General features: G+C 39.1%; 1 protein-coding gene across 1 annotated transcript in view; it reads right to left on the bottom strand.

Annotated features, from left to right (window-relative positions):
* The window catches only part of LOC134843901 (uncharacterized), a 681,357-nt gene that overhangs the window by 336,406 nt on the left and 330,850 nt on the right, over positions 1 to 14,101 (bottom strand). The gene's annotated exons all lie outside the window — the stretch shown is intronic.

Genomic DNA, 14,101 nt, shown 5'->3' with positions numbered 1-14,101 from the left:
TAGCTCATTCAAATGAACTCCGTCATCTAGAAAACCAAATTTGGACCTTGTCAAACTAGAAAACGAATTATATCGTTCTCTAAGTCCCCTGCCCAAACCTTTGAGCTCCAAAATAGTGTTGTTATGTGTTCGTTTAATTGCAGATGTAACCATCACAGGTATTCAAGCTGTATCAAAATCATTTCATTGTATGTCCTGCAGCAGAATTGTGGGCAAGCCAAGGAAATCTAGGGTGTATGCTGGTATCATTCCCTCCTAGAGATATTATTATCAAGTCAGGCTGCATTTCTAAAACGGTGACCAAATATTCTGGCCATTGCCTTGTTTTCAAACCAGGCACGCCAAGACACGTAACATTCCATGGTTTCATGTCCCAAATGTTACTGACACCATAAAAACTCCGCCGAATCCTTTCTATATGAGAATCTCTAAAAATAGAAACACTAAATATTGATGAGAAACTCTTAAAATGAACGCCAGTTATCAAAATTAATTCAGCGCGGTGAACCACATACCGTGCAAAATTTTCTATTGTTAATAATGAAACTCTGCAGAAAATGTCCACTAAAAGTTCTAGAAATCAGTCGATCTGAAAGTAAATGCAATTATGTTCACTCAAATATAAACGGATTCAAAGCTTATTTTTTAAATGTTTAATCAAAAGTCAATTTGACTTAAACACTATGCATCTTGCAAAAACTATCCTATCCCATCACTTTTATTATAAATCAAGTTTTCTTAAATTATATGTGCTTTAACTTAAAATTGTAAAAATCACAAACTAATTTCCTTTTCGTTTGTCTATATAGTTGTTTTAAATTGATTTTTTTTCTAAAAATTAAAAATAACAACCAAAATTTTTTGTTTCCTCAACATGGATCAGGAAACGCACTTTTTTTGTTAACGTCTCGGTAACACAGTTTGTAACCAGTAAATATTTTTTTAAATATAAATGAAATTTGCCGACATTGCGTTTAAGGTGCGTGAAATACGACCACGGATACGTGTACATGAAACTTGAGGAGTTTTTCTTCTCTGTATGGTAATCCGACAAGAACTGGTAATCCAACGGATCGACTGCAGCCGCCCTACGGTCAATTATAGACATGAGGCACACCACGGTGTGAAGCGAAGTTTGAGGCGGAATATCCCGGAAAATATCCATCAGACATTCCGTGAACCCAGCGTCTTGAACAACGACTGAAACAACGAACAGATATTAGAAATTAGTAGCCGAAATGGCTATACAGCATATCTGTTTACCCATATATCTTTGTTAGGGTTGTCCACTCAGGGTCGGATTCAGGGGCGGATTCATTTCCCTAACCAAAATACAATGCCGAATGCCTACACCCAACACATCACAGTATCAATCATGCCTACACCCAACCGAATATACCATGCTTACATATCTACCTTGCCTATTTAAGTCCGTGTAGCATGGTACATATAGGGGGGCATTGGTATTTGCTTAAAATTCGAAAAAAAAATCCCCTGCTGCGCCAAAAATAAACTATGAATTACCTGGAGTAGAGGACATTTGAGCTTGGGGTTGTTGAAGGTCGACTAAATGCAGACACCATGGGAGAATATTTCTTATTACTGCCGGTGCTACTTGTAGTTTCTGCTTCTTACTCTTCGTCGGCACTGGTGACCGTCTCCTTTTCTGCCCTGCCACTGATCCACTTGCAGTTGAAGTGTTCTTCGTGTTCTCGTTGTCGGCTGTCAACTTATCCAGTGTCATCGTCACGTTAGCGGTTTTCAACTTCGTGTTATCGTCTTTCAACTTCTCGTTATCGGCTGTCAACTTCTCCTTAGCGGCTGTCAACTTCTTTTTATCGTCTTTCAACTTCTCGTTATCGGATGTCAACTTCTCGTTATCGTCTTTCAACTTCTCGTTATCGTCTTTCAACTTCTCGTTATCGTCTTTCAACTTCTCGTTATCGTCTTTCAACTTCTCGTTATCGGCTGTCAACTTCTTTTTGTCGTCTTTCAACTTCTCGTTATCGGCTGTCAACTTCTCGTTATCGTCTTTCAACTTCTGCAAGTTCGGGTCTGGCTGGCTGATCTCAATCGCTGCGTCTGGCTCAGGCACTTCGTCGTCATCTTCCTCCTCCTCAGACGTTTCTCCTAAAAAAAGGGTGCAATTATCTAACGGCGGTGTAGCGTGGAAAATGAGAGTGACATTATTAACTATTTTCGGAAATAATATTTCATCATCACTTGCGACTACGACTATTTCACCATATTTCGCCTATTTGATCAAATTATTAGAAAAATTATTCAACAAAAATAATCCGAAAAAACCGAAGTGGTGCAATAGTACTTTTTCGTAAACTAACGTTTTCAACGGGTTTTACCGATATTTGCCTATTTAAGCGACTATTTCAGGTAGGCCTAAATTTGCCGCATAGACTATTTGAAGACGTTCCTGACTCCTGAGTGCATCACGAATCCGAAAATTTAAAATGCAGAAAATGTCGTACCTCTCTCAACATTAGTAGTGTGATTCTGATGCTCATTATCAGTCTCAATGGTTGGAGTCACTATGCGGCCTGTCCAAACGGTAGACCAATTGTTATTGTTGTACACCTCCATACCGCCATGCACGTCATAGTTCAGACCCAGTTTGCTGGTTGCCAATGGCTTGCCTGACACGTCTTCTCCTTTCTTGTCCTTCTCCTTTCTGTAGAGACAATTCAATCGTTCAGCCGTATGACGCTTTTTAGTCAGATAGTTCAACCTCTCGTCGGGGGTCGGGCACCTCGCGTTGTGCCACTCTACCAGAACGTGAGGAACCAACGTTCCTCTCGGATTCGCGTACTAAACACAAATGGTTTTGTTGAGAACGGCGCAGCGAACGGTATACGTTCACGGAAAGCACAGACCTGATTGTTTCATCGCGGGGAATGATCAGTTTTTTATACTGATTTGGCCTATTGACGAATGAATGTAAAAATCGACGTAAAAATTGGTCGCTAAACAACTACACCTTCGCCCCATTTTCCATGAATTCACGTTCTTCACGCTAAATCTCGTTTTAAAACATTTTTGTGTCAACGTTCACGTTTTTCCGTGAAGCACCGAAGCCTGGATCTGGTGTAGTTTCCCGGTTTTTAAGAAAATGGCAACCCTGCACTTTTTGTGACATAGTAGGAATAAAGCTAACTTACATATTGAATATAGCAATTGGAGAGGTGCTTTGTAGGTGCTCCTGCTTTGTAGGCACTGAATTGTGTATAGGCAACCTTCTGGATATGGGAATTCCAGTACACCACATCAGCACGGGCAATTGAGTTGGCGATTGGACGGTTGTTTAGGGGTAGTTTTCCCCCTCGAGCAAGACGCCCATCTCCAAACACCCCATACGTCGATGGGAGGTATTGACAATTTAACTGCGAAACTTCTGCTGAGGGTAGCGAGGATCCGGACCCGCCGGAAAGCTCTGCTTCTTCCTCATCGTCGGGTATTTCGGCCATTACAAAACTGAAACAGAAAAGAAACTTGAGGCTCGGTTTGAAAAAAAAATGTTGACAGAATAGGCATAAATAGGAATTTGATTTTGTTTAGAGGAACGTTAACAGGTAAAGTTGATTCGTGGAATGTGTGTTCTGGAATTGGAGGTAGTTTTTTTCGTCTGCGACGGTACATTGTTATTTGTTATAATGAATTTCAGTTTATATGCTGGTTTAAGCATAAACTGCGAGTTTAAAAAACTGATAGGTTGTTTAAAGCAAAAACTTACACAGCCGAAAAGCAAACACAATTCATAATGTGAAACAGAATCCAATTGAAACCATTGACGCAGACTAACAAATTAGGTTATTGTTTACAAAAATGTTAAAAATATATGAAAAAGCCTGATGGTCTAATTAAGTTTATATCACCGAGTTGTAGATATCAGCAATTGGTATCTAACAGGTTACTTTTATTTCCACTATTTTGAAAATCAGCAGGTTCAAGAGTGTTGGAAAAAAAATGAAATTGGAAAAACGTAGATTTACCTCAACAGACTTGGAAATCATTAATGAGATTTATATGACTGTGAAAAAAACCTATCCCGAAAATTACTGTGTCCGGCTTCAAAGTACTTACATGCAAGCTTAGAGTTGCGACACCATCGTCGTTGAGCGCAGGTTTAACCCACGCAATTACTCGGAAATTTTGCGCCGAATTAATGAGCGCCTGTAAGTCAAATACCTAATTCGAAAAACCCACAGATATTGTACAGAAAATGTAAAATTATTAATAACAAATTGTGGAGTAAAAATGATGATGTTTTTCTCACTATGGTTTTCAAAAGTGTTAGTCCCGTCAACAAAGTACCAATCTAACATTTTTGCAATCTGCCTCCAAAACTCTTTGAAACTTATACACTTATCATAATTAGGAGTTTTCATCAAGTCATCCAAAATAGTTGACAAATCATGTTTCCTCAGGTTTTTGCAAATTGTATCAATTTTTTTCGCAAGTGTATTTTCTTCAATCAGAGCTTATTGAAATACTTTAGAAATATTGTTAATTATTGATATCAGTAAGGCCAAGTAGTGGTTTTCAAAAACATTTTTTTGCTGGTTGAGTGAGAGTGGAGCTGTTAGGATCACAAACTGAAGGATCTAACTTGTAGTAGTTTTTGAGCTTTCATCCTCGTTTTCTAAAGGTTGTTTATCAATCAAGCTTTTGATAGTATTGACGAACGATATCGGAATGTATCTTGCTGATTTTAACGCTTGCAAAAGTGTGGCTGGTTTGGGATTGAACATTTGGCATTGAAAATGTCCCACTTTTTCAAGATCAAATTGAAATTCATCAGCAACGGAGTTCAAGGTTTCTTTTATGTCAATACGGTTGCTGAGAAACAAATCTTCTATGCCCGAAAGTGTGAAATCATTTTTCGCTGCCAAGTTACGGTTGTGATGAACTGTAGTGGATCCAACACCCTTCTTATTACCTACATACTTAGATTTAAAAAAAGTGTTTGAAGTTCGCCGATCTTAGTAGTCGTTGCGCTTCTGATTGAACTAGCCAATGTAGCTAAGCGATCCGCAAAATTATGGCTAAGGTTTCCGACAACCGGATTTCGCATGTCATGGACCATATTATCACTTGACCCTGATTTACGTGAACTGCAAGAAGCAATTGACAAACTATCACTCCCTACAATAATGCTAGGGGCACATTTGAATGGCAACCATTTAGAAAACTCATCAAGATAATCTGATCTGATACAGCGGATTTTTTTCTCTATGAAGCTCCAAAGACATTAAAGAATTATCGACATAATTCAGGAGTTGATGCAAATCAATTTTTCCGACCTCTTCAATGAACTCAGAAGATCCACAAAAACCTTTAACCGTTGGAAGAGCATAATTGTTCCGGCAAGTTTTGTAATCAGTAGCTTGGTAGGTTCCGATTAGTCTTTCACACTAGCTTATGTCTCTAGTAACATCAACAAAAGTTGGACCAACCGAATGCTTTTCACTTAACAAAAAACGTTGGTAAAACCATGATGCTTGCAATTGCTGAGGTGACTTGTAAAAAAGTATCAAGTTTTAGATGAAAAAAACACAACAGTGTTTCTACGCAATGTTTTTTTTTCAGTCAAATATGACAAGCATGTTTGACAAACAACCCTATTTGAAACTGTCATCCGAACACCATGTTTTCTAAAGTTTAGTTTTGAAATTAGATCAATACTGTTAATCTGACTAAGAACTAATGGGTACCATATTGTTGATACTCGCTTGCAACAATCGCATGGATTTCCATGAAAACATAGCAACAAACTGCGTCTCACTTGGTAAAACAAAGTCAAATTTTCTTGATTTTTTCCCAAGTTGAAAGATTCAAGGTTAAAATATTTCTGATAAAACGATGAGAGTTGACCCATTCAAAGTTTGACCCAAAAAAGCATAGTTTTCAATTTTTTTAATTGAATTTGAAAAAATAATTCATTTTTTCTGACGTATTGCAAGTTCTGACGTATTGCAAGTGATTGCAAGTTCGACGTATTGCAAGTTTGACCCAAAAAAGCATAGTTTCCAACTTTTTAATTGAATTTGAAAAAATCATTTTTTTTCTGACTGTCTATCGACTGAATGATTTCTTTAAAGCAGTGGCGGTAAGCTACCTCATTCAAATGAACTCCGTCATCCAGAAAACCAAATTTGGACCTTGTCAAACTAGAAAACGAATTATATCGTTCTCTAAGTCCCCTGCCCAAACCTTTATTGAGCTCCAAAATAGTGTTGTTGTGTGTTCGTTTAATTGCAGATGTAACAATCACAGGTATTTCAAGCTGTATCAAAATCATTTGAAAAGTCATAATTTCATTGTATGTCCTGCAGCAGAATTATGAGCAAGCCAAGGAAATCTAGGGTGTATGATGGTTTCATTCCCTCCTAGAGATATTATTATCAAGTGAGGCTGCATTTCTAAAACGGTGACCAAATATTCTGGCCATTGCCTTGTTTACAAACCAGGCACGCCAAGACACGTAACATTCCACGGTTTCATGTCCCAAATGTTACTGGCACCATAAAAAGTCCGCCGAATCCTTTCTATATGAGAATCTCTAAAAATAGGAACACTAACTATTGATGAGAAAATCTTAAAATGAACGCCAGTTATAAAAATTAATTCAGCGTGGTGAACCACATACAGTGCAAAATTTTCTTTTGTTAATAATAAAACTCTGCTGAAAATGTCCACTAAAAGTTCTAGAAATCAGTCGATCTGAAAGTAAATGCAATTATGTTCACTCAAATATAAACGGATTCAAAGCTTATTTTTTAAATGTTTAATCAAAAGTCAATTTGACTCAAACACTATGCATCTTGCAAAAACTATCCTATCCCATCACTTCTATTATAAATCAAGTTTTCTTAAATTACATGTGCTTGAACTTAAATTTGTAAAAATCACAAACTAATTTCCTTTTCGTTTGTCTATATAGTTGTTTTAAATTGATTTTTTTCTAAAATTTAAAAACAGCAACCAAAGTTTTTTTTTGTTTCCTCACCATGGATCAGGAAACGCACTTTTTTGTTAACGTCTGGGTAACACAGTTTGTAAACAGTAATTATTTTTTAAAATATAAATGAAATTATATGCTGGTTTAAGCATGAACTGCGAGGTTAAAAAACTGATAGGTTGTTTAAAGAAAAAACTTCCACAGCCGAAAACCAAACACAATTCATGATGTGAAACAGAATCCAATTGAAACCATTGACGCAGACTAACAAATTAGGTTATTGTTTACAAAAATGTTAAAAATATATGAAAAAGCCTGATGGTCTAATTAAGTTTATATCACCGAGTTGTAGATATCAGCAATTGTTATCTAACAGGTTACTTTTATTTCCACTATTTTGAAATTCAGCAGGTTCAAGAGTGTTGAAAAAAAAATGAAATTGGAAAAACGTATATTTACCTCAACAGACTTGGAAATCATTCATGAGATTTATATGACTCTGAAAAAAACCTATCCCGAAAATTACTGTGTCCGGCTTCAAAGTACTTACATGCAAGCTTAGAGTTGCGACACCATCGTCGTTGAGCGCAGGTTTAACCCACGCAATTACTCGGAAATTTTGCGCCGCATTAATGAGCGCCTGTAAGTCAAATACCTAATTCGAAAAACCCACCGATATTGTACAGAAAATGTAAAATTATTAATAACAAATTGTGGAGTAAAAATGATGATGTTTTTCTCACTATGGTTTTCAAAAGTGTTAGTCCCGTCAACAAAGTACCAATCTAACATTTTTGCAATCTGCCTCCAAAACTCTTTGAAACTTATACACTTATCATAATTAGGAGTTTTCATCAAGTCATCCAAAATAGTTGACAAATCATGTTTCCTCAGGTTTTTGCAAATTGTAACAATTTTTTTCGCAAGTGTATTTTCTTCAATCAGAGCTTATTGAAATACCTCAGAAATTTTGTTAATTATTGATACCAGTAAGGCCAAGTAGTGGTTTTCAAAAACATTTTTTGCTGGTTGAGTGAGAGTGGACCTGTTAGGATCACAAATTGATAAGTATGTGTTGGTCTGTGACCAATTAAGCTTCTGAAGCAGACCAGCTGCTCTTTAAGCTGTTAACTTCCGGGTGTTGTTCATCTTGCGGAAAAGTGTTGTTGGAAAATTGCTTGTATTGGTGTGGGTCTCTGTGCGTATGTGTCTGTTGATTGTTGTAGAGTGTCTCGGATTAGTTCTTGTATCTTGGGGTTTGTCTGTGCAGCTCTTTTGAGGTAATTTGAGTTTAGTCTTGTTAGTTCTTCTTGAATCGTCTTCATCCTGGTGATTTTATGTACTTCGTCTGTTGGTGTTGTTACTGGTAGATGGTAGGCTATTTTTAGTGCTCTGTTCTGTAATCTTTGTAAGTGCCTTGTAGATGCGTTTGCCCACGAAGGTGATGCGTATGTGAATACTGGTAGAATTGTTGATTGGTACAAAAACTTAAGACTTTGGATTTGATGCCTTTGGCTCGTAGTACTAGTAGAAAATTGATTTTCCTTGTCGATTTGTCTTCAATTCTTTGTAGATAGTCTTTCCATGTCAGGTTGTCATTTAATGTAATTCCCAGAAATTTAGTGGTTGTTGATGGTTCGATTTCTTCGTTCTGTAGCATTAATTTGCAGTCATTCTTCTTGTGTCTTGTAAAAAGTATAAAGTTCGTCTTCTCCGGGTTCACGTCTATCTTCCATTTCTGGCACCATGCTTCAAGTTTGTTTAGGCCACCTTGTAGTCTGTGTGTTGCATTCTTGCTTGTATTTGAACTTGTGTAAATTGCTATGTCGTCGGCATATTGTGATATTGTTGTTAGACCTGCATCTGGTTTGCTTACATAGATGTTGAAAAGAATTGGACTGATTACACTTCCTTGTGGTACTCCTGCACTGGGTGTGAAACTGTCGGCTTTGGCTTGGTGGTATACTACTGTTAACTCTCGGTCTGTCAGAAAACTCTTGGTCCATTTTACAATCCACTTCGGACAGTTGATTTCTAGTAGTCTGTAGTATAAGCCTTCGTGCCAGACAGAGTCAAAAGCTCGTTGCACGTCCAGAAATGCTGCTGCAACGGGTTGCTTCCAGTTATTCTCATTATAGATTGTCTCTGTTAGACAGAGTAAATTGTCGGTGGTGCATCGTTCGCTTCGGTATGCACTTTGAAAGTGTCCGAAGATGTCGTGATCTTCGCAGTGTACTAGCAGCTGCTCTTTGACAAAACACTTGCAGATCTTCCCGATACAGCTTGTAAGTGAGAGTGGTCTATAGTTCTTGGGATCTTTGTGGTCTTTCTCGGGTTTTGGTAACATTGATACTGTCGCTTGTTTCCAGCCTAGAGGAACGTAGCCACTTCTCAGCGATTGTACTATGATTTGTCTTAGTACTTCTAGTACGTTGTTGGGCAGGTTTTTCATCGCTTTGTAGCTAACTTTGTCTTATCCTGGGGCAGTGTTCTTTCTGTGCTTGATCACGTCTGTGAGTTGCTTTAAGCTAATCTCTGTTTGTGCAAAACCTGTCTGTTCCAGTTGAAAATCTTGGATTTTCGCCTGGGACACCTTGTCATGTACTTCCTGTTCATGCGTTAGAGCTGCCTGAGAGTTTGTTATATTTGTCGTCATGTTTGCTTTGAGCATCTTAGTGAAGTGGTTCGCAGCGTCTTGATTTGTTCTTTTCAGTTTACTCGTTCGTTTAGGTCTTGTGCCTGTGAGCTTTTTTACTGCTTTCCAGAAATTCTGTTGTGTTGGTCCTTTTATTCATTTCACTGAGTAGTTTGAGTTGGTCTTCTCCTTCTACTGTCTGTTTTAGCTGTCTGATGTCTTTCTTTGTTTTGTTTAGCTTTGTACACAGGTCTTTGTAGTCACTGGTGTCTTGTTGGTCATATCGTCTCATCTTTTGTTTTTGTCGTTCAAGTTTGTGTTTGTTTCTGACTAGTTCGACTAGTTGTGGGTTCGTGAATTGGTGCTTGTGTTCTTTTAGGCTGCCTTGGTAGCACATGTCAATGTGTTTGGCTATCTGGTCAGCTTCTCAAGCTAGACCTTCGTCAGTTTTGATTGAGTCAGGGTTGAACTTGTAGTTCGTTACTGTGCCTCTGAATTTTCGCCAGTTTGGTTTTGTGCATATTCTCTTTGGAACAGTTAGTTCGTACTCTGCAATTGTCATGTAGTGATCGCTTGGTGTTGTGTCTGACACTTCAAAGTTCGTGCATAGGCAAGCCATTTTTGGTGATGCAAAGTGTAAGTCTAGGACTGAGTCACTTTGGTGTGTTGGTTCGGAACCGTTCAAGATGAAGTAGTTGTGCATGAGAGCGTCTACAACTCTTCCGTTGCTGTTGGTTGCTCTTGCTTTTGGGTTGACAGATTTGATCTGTGCGTTGAAGTCTCCAACGATGATGTGTTTTGGATCTTTTCCATTGAAAGTCACGTTCTCTATCTCTGCGTTTGGGCTAAGGTAAACACTTGTTACAGTGATACCCATTGTGTTGATCTTGATCGTCTCGCATACTTTTCTGCATTCTCTGTGGTTTTGGTTTGTGTTGTGCTTGTTCCAGTACTTGGTACTGTATATTGTCTCTGATGTAAATTGCCGAGCCTGTGACACTGTCACAGATTGCTGCTGCAAGGTTAAAGTTTTGTACTTTTGGTGGATATTTGGTTTTTGTTTCGTTGAAGCAGACTATAGTGATGTTGTGTTTCGCTAGAAGATCTTGGATCTCCAGTTTGTGCTTGTTTATACTTCTGCAGTTGAGTTGTGCTATCTTGAGTCTATTCATTTTGGTTTATTGTTGTTGTTTTGATTTCGGGAGTTACTATGTCTGCTGCTGCTTGCTTCTCTGTGTGTTTTTGTATTTTGTTTTGCTTTGATATTTGATGTTAACAGTTCAGTGAAATCTATTTTCTCGAATTGAGTTTTAACTGCATTGCTGACTGTTTCGTTAATTTTCTCACATGATTTAGCGACGGCTTTGGTGATTGCATCGGTTATCTTTTCGTCCATGGCTTTCTGCACTGCTTTTTCGACTTGATCGGCTATTGTAGTTTCAACAGTTTCTTTAATGAACTGCTGTATGTCCTCTTTGCTCATGGTTAGTTGTGTTTTGGTTGTGGTTTGACTACTTGAGCGTAGCTTTGCACTTTTGGTTGTGCTTTTTGGGCTTCGACTTGAGCTGTCTTGTGAACCGGGCAGCCTTTGTTCTGCGCCGGGTGATCGCCTCTGCAGTTGATGCATTTAACTTGCTGCTTTGGAATTTTGCAGTCTCTGACTGCGTGGTTGTCGCCGCATCTGAGGCATCGTTGCTGGTTCGGACAGTTAATGGCCATGTGGCCGAAATTTTGGCATTTGTAACACTGTTACTCGTGGTTCTGTTTTTGATGCTTCGCATCGTTTCAGTTCGTTGCAGATGTAGACCCCATTGTCGATTGCCTTTCTGCAGGCGAGGTCATCATCTGTGAAAACTCTGATGAGTTGTGTTGGCTTGTCTAGGCTTCTGCTTTGGATTCGGAAGAGCTTTGCTACCTTGATATTGTTGATCTCCTCAAGTTCAGATTGGATGTCAGCTTCGCTGAGTTGTTCACTGACTCTTGAGATAACAAAGCTGGAAGTTTGTTTCTTCTTGGGTTGGTTTGTCTTGTGTTGTCTGCCTCCAATTTTTACTTCTGTGTCGGGAAACAGGACTTCGAGGTTGGCTTGGGTGATAATTTGGGCAATTTGAGGCGATTCAGTCTTGATTGAATAGCCTAGGCCAGTCTTGAGGTCCCTGGTTTGACCAGGATATTGTACTTTAGTCAGGTTACGTATTGATTTGGTGAAAGTCATTCGGCTTGGAATTTTGTTTTGCAAAGCTTATGTAGATAATGTTCGTGATATTTAGTCTTTTGTTGCTTTGAGCTTGTGATTCTTCCGCTTTGCGCTTTCGATTAGTTGCGTGACTTTGCTCCATTGTCGGTTGCCTTTTAGGCGAAGCGTCATCAAGATTTTCTCGCCAGTTTTCTGAATGCATTGTCGGTTGCCCTTTGGGCACATTCTTGAACTGCTTTCGTTTTACTGTGTTGTAATCAGCATGTTGATCTTGGTTTGGTCCCATTGTCAGTTGCCTTTGAGGCGAGGCCTTTTCTTGATCATTGCTTGTTGGTGTCAGGCTTCCTTCGATTATTAACTCGGAATTAGATTTGTCATCGCTTTGGTCGTAGTTTTCGATTGCTGATGCCATTTGGGAGTTAAGGGATGATGGCATTGTGGGGGGGGGGGGGGGGTTTCTTCGCTCACTATGTGAGCAGGAATGCTCCTTCTTGCACCCTCTTCGTCTAGTATTTTCTTCTTCTTGCACCCTCTTTGTCCTTCTGGGCACTTTCTTCTTCCCTTTAGGCTCTTTTTCGTCGGGTTACTCTTGGTAGCCCTTCTTCTTGCACCCTCTTCGTCCTTCTGGGCACTTTCTTCTTCACTCTAGACCCTCTTCCGTCGGGTTACTCTTGGTAGGTCCAACAATAACGACAGAGTAGAGGTTGTCCAAGTAAGCAATCGCAGACCCGGTCGCAACGTATCTCTGCCTCCTAGAATGCTAGCACTGCTTTCGCAATGTGTTGCTTTGACTAGGGTGTTATAGGGACCAACCAACTTCTAGATCTGCGGCCGTGACACTCTCCTGTCCGAGAGCCGGCACCAACACAGATATCTTGTTTTCTGGGAGGGACAAAAAGTCAATCAGGACTGCGACCGATCCAAGTCAGAACCCAGGTTGGCTGCGCACCGTTGGGTTTGCAAGTGCCGGTTTGGGACTTGGTTCCAATGGCACCTTTATACAGGCTTTATCGGCCGACTTATGACTCTTGAAAAAGAGTGCTTTCCTGGGGCAGTTGTGTGCACGGTGTAGTGAAGGCAGTGGAGAGAAGGCTCTTGTACATCCGATTGTTGAGTTGTAGATTGTCGTTGTCTGTTTTCCGTGGTAGTTGAGTTGTGGATCGATCAAAAAGCCAACCTAACTTGAAAAATTGTGTTCAAATCGAGCTCGAAGAATACTCAATTCTGATTGGCTCTCAGCTGAAAGCTAAATTAAGCTTCAATTTTGGACTCAACTCCGTGACCTGTTAGGATCACAAATTGAAGGATCTAACTTGTAGTAGTTTTTGAGCTTTCATCCTCGTTTTCTAAAGGTTGTTTATCAATCAAGCTTTTGATAGTATTGACGAACGATATCGGAATGTATCTTGCTGATTTTAACGCTTGCAAAACTGTGGCTGGTTTGGGATTGAACATTTGGCATTGAAAATGTCCCACTTTTTCAAGATCAAAATGAAATTCATCAGCAACGAAGTTCAAGGTTTCTTTTATGTCAATACGGTTGCTGAGAAACAAATCTTCTATGCCCGAAAGTGTGAAATCATTTTTCGCTGCCAAGTTACGGTTGTGATGAACTGTAGTGGATCCAACACCCTTCTTATTACCTACATACTTAGATTTAAAAAAAGTGTTTGAAGTTCGCCGATCTTAGTAGTCGTTGCGCTTCTGATTGAACTAGCCAATGTAGCTAAGCGATCCGCAAAATTATGGCTAAGGTTTCCGACAACCGGATTTCGCATGTCATGGACCATATTATCACTTGACCCTGATTTACGTGAACTGCAAGAAGCAATTGACAAACTATCACTCCCTACAATAATGCTAGGGGCACATTTGAATGGCAACCATTTAGAAAACTCATCAAGATAATCTGATCTGATACAGCGGATTTTTTTCTCTATGAAGCTCCAAAGACATTAAAGAATTATCGACATAATTCAGGAGTTGATGCAAATCAATTTTTCCGACCTCTTCAATGAACTCAGAAGATCCACAAAAACCTTTAACCGTTGGAAGAGCATAATTGTTCAGGCAAGTTTTGTAATCAGTAGCTTGGTAGGTTCCGATTAGTCTTTTACACTAGCTTATGTCTCTAGTAACATCAACAAAAGTTGCTTTTCACTAAACAAAAGGTGTTGGTAAAACCATGATGCTTGCAATTGCTTAGGCAATTTGTAATAGAAAAGTATCAATTTTTGGATTAAAACACAGCGGCGTTTCTCCACAATGGTTTTTTTTTCAGTCAAATATGACAAGC

This window comes from Symsagittifera roscoffensis, chromosome 1 (genome assembly GCF_963678635.1).
Source record: "Symsagittifera roscoffensis chromosome 1, txSymRosc1.1, whole genome shotgun sequence".
NCBI lineage: Eukaryota > Metazoa > Xenacoelomorpha > Acoela > Convolutidae > Symsagittifera > Symsagittifera roscoffensis.
The sequence above is the reverse complement of the archived record's forward strand: the minus strand, read 5'-3'. Positions and strand labels throughout refer to the sequence as shown.